The sequence below is a fragment of the Thunnus thynnus genome, chromosome 6, assembly GCF_963924715.1.
Source record: "Thunnus thynnus chromosome 6, fThuThy2.1, whole genome shotgun sequence".
Classification (NCBI taxonomy): domain Eukaryota; kingdom Metazoa; phylum Chordata; class Actinopteri; order Scombriformes; family Scombridae; genus Thunnus; species Thunnus thynnus.
The window spans coordinates 3,052,284-3,063,862 of NC_089522.1; positions in this window are offsets into that span (position 1 = coordinate 3,052,284).

Below are 11,579 nucleotides of genomic sequence, written 5' to 3' on the forward strand. Positions count from 1 at the left end.
TACCAGCACCTCTAAAGCTCACTAAGTAACACCTTATATGACTTATGTTTAATTCATACAAAAACCAAAGTGTAAAAATGACAAGTTGTAGTGTTACAGGGGTTATGTGCTGGATTGTTCAGATGAAGTCAAACCAGAAGTTCTGGGTTCTGCTCCCCAAGTAAGAAAACCTCATTCAAAATCCCACTGACATTTGTAATGATTCAAATAACTAAAAGTGCAGGCTTGGAACAGAGCCTTTCTCAATAATATGTTGCGTTGTTCAGTCCATTTGTTTAGATGTAGACGTTTTTAGACAGCGGAAATAAAAAGTTGGAAAGAATACATTAGAGGAAAGTGTCGGTTAACATTATGGATATCAATGACATAAGTATAGTTTTTTGTATGCTCATGAAGTAGAAGAAGTAGAAGTAGAATGTCTTTCCTTTACTGTCCCAAATGTCACAATTTTGATTCCTGCAATGTCTCCATCAACAGCCTCTCAAGTTCCCTTGAGCGTGACACCTCCCCTGCCCTCTTCTTTATAAACGATGCGTTGACAGTACTATGCTTTTATCAAACTATTAAATCCTCTTTCACTCCCACTATACAGCAATTTAATTTGTTATCTTTCTCCCAGAAGTATACATTTATGAGGCCATTTCTTTTTAATGTGCCAAACAGTAGCGTTATCCTAGTGCGGTGTTCTGGAAATTTCTGTAAGTGTTTTTACATTATTACCATTTGCTAATGGCAGCAGCGTGGCCCCATGTAGAAACAAAGTGAAGTTGTGTGACCTGCTTTTCTGTAATTGCATAAAATGTGTTTGAGGCAGCACTTTTCTAAAAAAAAAAAAAAAAAGCATACAACCTTAAAAGGGATAACGGAGAGGAGAGAGAAAGAGGAATATTTCAGGTGTATTTGGAGTGGGGGTATTTGGAGAAAGAAGGGCTGATGGTGTAGAGTGATTATGACTTATCTCCTGACATGGGCCTGTGTGTGTCAAGGGTGGAGAGGTTGGGGTCGGGAGTTTTTCTCTCCCCTGGGCTCTGACCCCAACTCTGCTGTTTAAACCCAAACCTTATATCATACATCTGTGGTTAAACCTCGTAATGAGTGTATGGGTGGGGGTCTGTTGGACTGGGACCCCCAAAGGCAGTTAGAGGGGGGTGGGTGTGTGACAGAGACCCCCAGAGCCCATTAGAAAACGTGTGTGCGTTCACGCCAAACGATGAGTGTGTGTTATAACAACAGCGGTGGTGGTGACGGAGGGGGATTCAACACAAAAGATCCCGGCACATGCAGGCCTGACCTACGACCCAAAGCGTCTAGTCGCGCCCATCCGCTCCCTCCCTCTATCCTGCCAGCCCTTCTTCCTCCACCTCTCATCTACCTCCATCCCCTCTTTTCCTCTCTGGGGATCATCCCCCGCTCAGATGGAGGTGTGGAGCAGCAGCTGGTTGTCTGCAAAGAAAGGAAGTGGAGTTGGTAAAGGCGTGGATGTAGGGAAGAGGGAGAGAAGCGTACAAAATGGAAAATTGATCTTATTTATGAGTTTTCTGTAACCTTTGGCACAGATTTCTATTGTCAGATGTCTTTGACTTCAGCGGTCTTTTTGGCAAATTAGTTGTAGATTTATTACCACTCTGTACACTCAACTGCTGGTGTGTGTTTTTAATATCATAGTGACAAATAGGCATTACAAAAGAAACATCAATTTGTTGTCATTTTCTTTTACTTTAAGGAATAATTTGACATTTTGAGAAATATTATTCGCTATTCGCTTTCTTTCAGAGAGTTAGGTGAGAAGATCACTACCACTCTCATGTCTGTCCGTTAAATATGAAGCTACAGCCAGTTAGCTAGCCAGTTAGCCAGTTAGCACAAAGACTAGAAAGAGGTGAAACTGCTAGCATGGCTCTGTATAAAATCCAAATCCAAAAGGCAACATATTCTTCCTACCTAGCACTTCTAAAGCTCAGTAATTAACATGTTATGTCTTGTTTGTCTATAGTAGAACTATTAAAAAGACTAAAGTAAGGAACTGGCTCAACTAAGACATGGTTCCAGTTCAACACTTCTGTTGTTTATATGGATTGGACAAACAAAATACTGGGTAACCTGGTACCTGGTACTGAGCTTTAGAGGTGCTAGTATCTGCATTTTTTTTAACCTTTGTACAGAGCCAGGCTAGCTGTTTCTGTCCAGTCTTTGTGCTAAGCTAAGCTAACCAGCTACTGGTTGTAGCTTCATATATAATGGACAGGCGTGAGTGTGGTATCGACCTACTCATCAATTGCGACACATACTTTCCTAAACATGACACGGTCAAATGCGACCATCACAAGCAGCCAATAGTAAAGAGTGCAATGATCAAAGTCTATCAATATCCCTGTCAACTCAAATGGGTCATATAAATGAGACATGCCAGCAAAAGAAAAAGAAGAGGAAAACCCTCCTCCTCCTCTTATTTAAAAAACAATTATCGACCCATCTTCTTAAATTGGTTTTTGTGTCATCTTGAGTTGTGTGTGATGTGTAATGTTCGTTTGTGTCTTCTTGAGGTACCCTGCTGCCTGTGTTTTGTTTTTGTTAACTTCAACTTATGGCATATGTTTTTATTGTATGTATGTTTTTATGATCTTAATTCTAACTTTTATTCCTGTGAAGCACTTTGTGAATTTTATTTCTGTGAAAGGTGCTATACTAGATAAACTCAGTATTTGCCACTCATTTTTTGGCTCCTATCTCTTCCTTATCTTCACAATTTTGCTCTTTTTCCCTCATGTCTTTATGCCCATTGACTTGCACCCGCCCCCCACCCAAGAGTGTCTGTGAAGTCCCTGAGGGAACCTGCTGCCAAACGGTGGTAAATCACCATCTGTCTCAACTGTGTGATCACCTGACCTGAAATTGTCAAACTTGACCTTTAGCCCTCCACCCCCACACGTGCCCGCTGGCCTGTTACCCTACACACACATACACAAACACACACACAGACAAATGCACAACATATTGAACACATAAGCCTATACATGAAGACTAATTGTATATATAATCATATGAACTTCAAAGCCCGTCTCTCTACCTCTCTACTGAGTGCTCTTGAGGACACAGGGTTTGTTTGTTTTTTTCATTAACAGCTTTGGCAGCTTGACATCTGCCACCAGTTACATTTCACTGCCTTTATATATCCTCCATATATATCCTTCCACTTTTCCACTAAGTTAAAATGTTTGGTTCACTCAAATTTCTTTAAGAAAAAAAAAAAACTGAAGAAAAGAAAAGAACTTAAGAAATGCTCTCCCTCACCACTAATGATATCTAGCCATGCAGAGGTTCAGAGATATTCACCACGAGACTTCTTCCAAAATCCTAATACAATGGAAGAAAATGGAGCTTATATCAGCAAATATATTTGCATTTGAAAATCTCAACAGCTATATTTCTCTCCATAAACAATGTGCTGGTCACTAGTTAGTCCTCAGAGCTTGCGTTCAACACCTTCCACTGAATATTGAAAATAGTGATAAATAATACATAAACAATAAAAAAGATTCATTTTATGTATTAACTGTAAGTATGTAAGGATTACTATTGAAACAAGAATTGAATTTGAAGTTAAGATAAAAAGGTTCTGCATGAGTTATGCAAAATTAGAGCACACTATTCCAAGACAACTCTCTTGCCAGTTATTACATTGTTTTCATTTACAAAGCCTCATAGAGCAGCCATTGTGGCTGTACACCCTTGGTCTTCAAATGTAAAATTTCAGGCTGTGCTGCTCAGTAGCATAACCATTCTGTTTGCCTCCATGGCACTGTACTGTATTTCAGAAGTGGTATCTCAAAACTAACTGCTATCTCTAGAGGAGTAAGAGAGAACATGTTTTTGGTGTGATTTGTGTGAAATGACCCTTTACAGGGCTTTTCCAAAAGAAACATTTTGGGAAGATGGGAAGTCAAAAGGGGCATAAACGCGTTGTGGGTTTCTGTCAATACTTTATATTTAATATGCAGTATATTCCATTGTAATCATGTCTTCAAATAAAATGTGTTTTATACCCAGTAAATAATAGGCACCATGTGAGCATGTCCAGAATGACCTTGGTGGTTGTTGCCACATGTGAGTAGAAACTTGTCGACTTTATCACGGGCTCACGGAGGAGCTGAATGTAGTTATTTAGCAACTGCCTTTTTATACGTGTGTGTCAGTTTTTCCGTTTTTCTCACATTCCAGGGAGTGGAGGTAACACAGCTGTACACTACCATTATAAAACCCAGAGGAACGCTGTGGTTGGCTTAGCTGGAAGTCACGTCTGCTGCCCGGGCAATTGCTCTGTCCGCAGCTCACGTTTTAACTGGAGTGCCAAGGCAAACCAGACTTATCCTGCTGCTGGAGACTTCACCCGATCCTGTTTCTGTGACTATTGCTCCCCTTTTGCTGTCATTATTTTGCAACAGGGGTTCATCACTTTCTCACTTTTCTTTTGGATCACTGGTTTGGTTTTGCCTTACAGTGTTTCCATTTTTAGTTTTGTGTGTAAATAATATAGTTGTAGTTGATTTATTATGTGTCAAATGAACAACAACAACAGACCAATATCCAGGAAAAATGGGGAATCTGTTTGAATAACATGATTACATGAATTCCAATAAGAAGTCAACAAAAGCAATGTGGTACTATTTTTGAACTTAGAACTTCCTAACAAGTTCCGTAAATAGGTCTGTGAAGGAAACTGCAGTGTTGATGAGGAGTGAGATGAGGACTTGGATGAATTAAGTGGAAGAGTGGAGCTGTCAGCTATGACAGACTACCTGTATCCATGCCAGGCTTTCTCCAACAACAGCTCCACTGCTTCTGAATAGCAGGAAACCAGCCATATAAACAGCTCTATGGTCTTATTCCTGATGGAGAGAGCTGATAAAAACAACACAAATCAACATATATGGTCAAGCCACAAAGAAAATGTTATATGTTGCCATAAAAGAAGCTGATTGGACATTTCCAACACATCAGCGGAACTTACTTTTTATTGTCTGAAGTGTACTGATATAAAAACAAATCAGCATCTGAGCAGCTTTATTTAGACTGCTGTGACACGGTGAGATATCATCTCTCACCTGACAAATACAAATGAAAGTGCTGTTCCTGCTTGTTAGGGCATCAATTGGCTGTCGGGAATCTCCTTAAGTGCTTCCAAGGAATTACCAGGGCAAGTTGTGTGTCATATGTAGTGATGGCGTTTTCCTCCCTCACAGTTCTAAGAATTGAACTCTCAGAGGGAAAAGCTTGTTTACTTCCTTGAGTTTCCACAAACCTTTGTCAATTTTTCCATTTGTATTCTAGAGAAGACCTCGATTTAAAGACTAAAAACAAGTTTGAACTGAAACTGGGATGAAGATGTGAAGATAAGAACTAATATGAATCAATATATATATATATAATATATATATAAATATCGTAATGCTCTACTTAAAGTCTTAGGTCATTTTGAGCTTTTAGCATGCTATTTTAAAGCTGCCCTAATCAATATTTTTATATTAACAATGGATCAAATGACTATGCATACTGTGAAAGGTGTTACTTGTAATGATAAACGCTAAGAGAATTATCAGCCAACTTTGCAGTTCCTCTCAGCTCTACAAAGTGTTTTAGTGTCTTTCAGCTCATTGTTTTGGTTTTCGGTTCACTCTCATAGCTCTTATCAGCTGTTAATATTGAAAAAGCTCTAAAAACCCACTGTCTACTACCTGCCCAGCACCGAACCGAACACAGACATGGTTAGTGACTAGCTGGTGAACATAGTGACACATTTAGCACTTAAAAAGTCAGATATTTTTCTCAGGAGTTGGTGGAAAGTAAACCAGAGCTAAAAAGAGAGAGAATATTGGATTTACAATCGTCAGGTGGCAAGAAACACAACTCCAAATGAATGATAATGTTGCTCCTTGTCTGCTTGAGATGTAAAAAAGGCAATTGTTGGCTAGTAAGTTTATACTGTATATAGCATATTTGGAAAGTGATAATATGTGATATATATGATAATATGTTGGTGTTGATAGATTAGAAAAATTAATTAAAGAATAAACTGTAAAAGCTTTCTCATCTGCTCTACTTCCTGCTTTACTGTGTGTTATACCCTGCGTAACCAAAACAACCTTAGCAAATAATGCCATTGTGTCTTCTAGGGGCTCCTTGAATGATTTCCTCTTCTCTGAAGTCCAGTGGTTAGAATGAAAGTCAGAGTCTGAACCATCATGAGCTTCCTCCTCCTTAACTGGAAGTCATTGAAAGGACAATCAAGTGGCACAGGTGCTGTAAACAAAGTCAGCCTTCTGTTTAACAGACTCTTTATTGAATGTGACGTTATGGAAAATATGTGACTCCAAAAAATTTTGTTGCGTTACATAAGAAGAGAAACAGCAATGTTTATGAAAGTAATTACTAGCCTTCTGGCAAATGCTCAAGCTGAACATTCATAGATAAGCCAAGTGCTCAGAGCTGTTTCACTTTCTAAATACATGCACTTTGAGAGTCTGTGTTTTTAAGGTGTGGTGTATGGGGGTGTATTTTGATGCCCAGGGCTCAGGTAGCAGATAAAAGAGATAAGGCAATTATGCAACCAGAGAAATGAGGACCTACCAGCCCCCACAGTGCACAAGTTAGAAGGAAGTACACAACCCTCCTCCGGACTTACTGAAAAAAGAATCCTGCAGTTAGACACCAGAGCTTTTGTTTTGTGAAAGAATTCATTTCTGAGGCTTTGTTTTTAGCACCATAGACTGTGTGTAAAGCAGAAATATAAAAGACTGCTTTATCTACCTTGTATTCATTTCACTTCTTTTTATGTCTGATATTTGGATTGAATGCTGGTTTTGTGTTTCCAGGCATCTGATAATAACTTTGGACTTTAGTGCTGAAAGTTTTTTTTTTCAAAATAACACAGCCAGCTATATGCAGAAAAGAAAGACAAAGCAGTATTGTTTTCAAATCATCTTTGTGTATGAGTGTCTAAGTCATTTATGGATAATACATCAGTCACAAGGCTTGGTCACACCAGCATTTAACATTGTGAATATGCAGCAAAGTAAATTGTCATGTAACCTTTGATGAACTTTGACCTGCAGATATGGGTTGTTGACCTATAGCAAGCCATCTTGACAGTGCTGACTTTTAAGTGGATGGAGAACAAAATGGAGGAAGCTATTGTAGCTTAGCCATGAATGTATTATAAGATAGGGCGCCATCGCTCAGCCTTGCAGCCAATATTTCCCAGTGGCCACTCGCAGTATTGCAACGAAAAATCCCCCTGCGGCCCAAAAAGCATTTTCCCCATAGACCACCATTGTAAAAGAGACATCTGTAAAACTGTTGACAGGACACCTCGAACTGTAAACAACATCAATTATGACTCTTTCCATTATGATTTTTTTATCCATGGAGGTTTTATATTTGTAAAACTTTCCTCAAGCTGAAAAAAGTCTGTGACGTCATCACAATGTAAAGCCTATGGGCCAAGCGGGAACTTGAGGGCGGGGCCAGTGGGGGAAACACTACTGTGCATATTCAGTGGGCTGCACAACGCGGAAGCAAACCCAGAAGCTAGAAACTTTTTTTGGTGTATGCGCCAGCTGAGCAACTCTTATAGGACTGAATGGGTGCCATTTTGAATCTGGTATCCAGCTTTTACAATATATCCATGAGCTTAGCTGTGTCGCACCATTCTTAACTTCCTCTGTCAGAGTAAAAACTGTTCCACAAAAGTGCAGGGAGTTTGCAATAGAGTAATATTGTACTAAACAGTCTGATGATGTATGCTAGAATAATGACTTCTCCATTTATAAAAAAGGTATATCAGTGTTTTATTGTTCGACTTTGCACATCCGCATGCTCAAAGTTGAACAAATGTGAACTCTGAACTGTGAGTCTGCCAGAGCCTCACACCAAAACAGGAAAAACATCGTCATTCTGCAGATTTCATTTGAAGTGAGTAGATGAAGCAAATATTCTCAGGTGTAATGTGACTGTACCTCAGACTGCGTTCAGAAACACAACAGCACTGCGAAAAACACTGAAAAAACATTGGCCCCTCATTAATTTCAAATGGACCATTGCGTTGGCTCAGTAGAGGTACTGACACAAAAAAAACACGGAACCAACTGGCAAAAATTGTAGAACTTGGCTCAGCTTTTGTTGATCAGTCATTTAAATATGTTGACAGTATGAACATCCACTCAATTAAACATTGTTGGCTGCATGTTGTTTCAGGTGCCATCCAAGAGGATGAAATCTGATCCAGAAAGTTTTTACTTCTCTGATAACAATAGAATTACACTGTTGTTGAAGAATGGTTATTTAAGTAGCGATACTACAATGTAAAAATGCTCCTCTACAAGTAGAAGCCCAAAGTGTTACTATTATTAGCTAAAAGTACTCATATCAAAAGTAAAATAACTTGTTATGAAGGCAGAATGGCCTCTGTGTTTGAGCTTTATAGGGAGCGCAGGTTGAGGGTGGGCAGGTGCTTTGAACTTTGCACCTTATTGTTCTACCTGCCTGTTCTTTACCATACACACAGTGGTGAGCAGAGTAAAGCAACTCTGAAAGTTGATTGAAATAAGTGATATTGATGTGTGCTAAATCCACTAGTACAAAAATGGATTCACAAAAAGATTTGTGTGTAAGAAGGACACATTTTTAATGGATCTGGTTTAATGTTCTTTCAATCTTAACAAGGAAAAGTGATACTGTACTACTGATACTACTTATCAACTGAGTCTGTCTCTCTCCTCTCATATATCTTTCCACCACTGTACATGCTTGTTTTCTCAAGATAATAACACAGGATAAAGGATAACAATTCACAGGTCAGAGGTTTTGTTTTCTTTTTACATATAGTGAACAAAATCCTTGTCACACTTGAACATATTTCCGTTCAATCCATGGAAACTAAACAACACTCGCAGTTATAATGTGATGGTGCTGTGACCGCCTCACACGCAGCTCTTGGCTGCTCTTTGATGTGTGGTAACTTTACTCATTTCATCACTCTCACTCTTATCGACAGTTATCCAGACGTTTAGGTTCTCTTCTTTGACTCAAAGGAGGATGTGCGGAGGGTTTTCTGAGAAGAAAACAATTATTGTCCTCCTGGGAACAGTGCATTAAGTGTTGCATCCTCCTCTGCACACACGTGGAGAAAGAGAGAAAAACACTCCTCTCTTCTTAGAGCTGAGGTCATCCTGAATTAGTTAATTAAAGCAGGTTGTTGCCAAAACATTAGATCATCCCCCAGCTTGTTTTGTCATTAGCTGAATCCAAGCCCCTCCACTGGCCCCCTCTTTTAGAGAAGGAGAACATGAAGGAGACAGATCATGCCTTCACTTAGGAATAACTGCAGGAGATCAGTAACCTTTCCTGCCCATCATTCAGCTCTAGATTTTTTGTTTTGATTTGTTTTATTATAGGTTGAAACATGTTTTATTCCTGCATACCCTAATGAGTTTTCACTCATCAAGGCTTACAGTAATATTATAATAAGTCAGTGTGCTTCCCTATTGGTATATTATGGGTATTAAACATATTATCCCTACAGGTATAACAATATTATGGTAGAAATTATGTAAGAGTACATTAGTAGCATTGAAGATTACAAAGGACTAATAGGATGAACAGACTTTACACTTACCAGATTCAGTTGATTGACTATTTCAGACTACATCCATGTATTCATCATGTCTATATTGTGGTAAGATGTGTGTGTGGTGTGATAAGACTCACTTCATTTTCAACATTCAGATTACAAAAGCAGTTTTGTTGTCGTACAAAATTTCTAACAAGCCATTTCTAACAAAGTGATTCTAAGCATCAAATCTCAGCATGAAATATCATGTTCATAAAAAACAGATAAAGTAACAATTGTAAATAAAAACTACATTTCATTTACCACAATGTTGTATCAATTTAGTATAATATAAATGTAAATAATAAATACATAAATACAAATAAAATAAATGAATAATTAAATAAATAAACAATATAAAGGGCTGTTTTGGGTTGTATTTAGTCAGTAAAGCACCCAGGTTTGAACTTGCGTTTAATGTTATTGGTCATATATTGATTATTTAGATATGAAATACTTAACCAATATAATTATATTAGTAACAATGCATTAATCATTTCTTAGTCCTTCACAATAATCCCAATTGAATATTTTGAAATGTAAAATATTCCACAATTATAAATATATATTGCCACAGTTATTTACATATGTTAAATCTGTGTCTTAATATATTCCAATGAGGGATAGAATATATTTCATACACATTTTTTGTAGGAAGTATATTTCTTTGCATTTAGTCATAATGGGAAATTATAAATATTTGGTCTCTATATGATCTGTTATTGTATAAAGCCCATTAAATTAAAGACTCTTCCTCTTGGGCCTGGAATACAATCATTTCTTACCAATTTTGGTCCAAAAAATGAATTCCCCCAATGTCCATGTGCTGTAATGTGGGTGACTGAGTTTTACTAATCCAATGACCTCTTGATAAATCATTTAGTGCTTTTGAATGTTTTTATTACAATATTAGATTTTGTAAATTATCAATTCAGATTTATCTGTCAATAAAATCCTTATACCTTAATATATTTCCATCATTGCCTAATAAATTAACTAATGAAATACCCTTTTTTTAGCAATTAATATGGATGTTATTTTCTTCCAAACTACTATAATACTATTAATATATTTTTTAAAAGGCCTAAAAACTTTCATCTTTTTTTGAGTCCAGATTTTATTGAACAATCTGCACATATGATGCAATATTACAGATTTGTATTTTTCTTTTAATATTCCTCCATCATATCCCCTTAGTCTCCCAACATTCCCCTCCCTGCTCATAAAAACAAAATACTAATAAGTAAATAAAATAGATAATAATAATAATACAAATCATCATCATCATCATCATCATCATCATAATAGTTAAGTGAGTTATATGATATAAAAAAAAGGAAATGTAAGGAATACACAACTGATGGTACATAAAGGCACATAACTTTATGCATATGCACACACACACAGACCCCCAAACAACACACAGTCATCTATGTCCAATCATATGATATGATTGGACATAGATGACTTTTTCATCTTAACATTTATTATTTTCTTTATGTTGTGTGTTCTATGTTATTAATACTGTAGCACTATGAATGAAAAGTGTGGTACAAGTGAAATGTATCACTATTATTATTATTATTATTATTATTATTATTATTATTATTATTATTATTATTATTATTGTTCAATAAAGAAAGATTAGGGGGACTGAGATTGTATTGGTACAACTCCACACTTCCTTTTAGAACATTACAAGCCCTGCTACAGAGGTAAAGGTCAGGGCTTCAATCTGCAGCATAAGTGAAGGTCTGACAAAAGAAAGTCCTGAGACTATTCACGTTGAACTTTATGTATTGTCATTTTGTTCAACGTACCCTGCCTTTATTCTCGCGAGAAGTAGTGGTTGCCAAGGAGCCGGGCACGCAGCGTCCTCCAAAAGTGTAAATGGGCCACACTGACCAATGAGGCC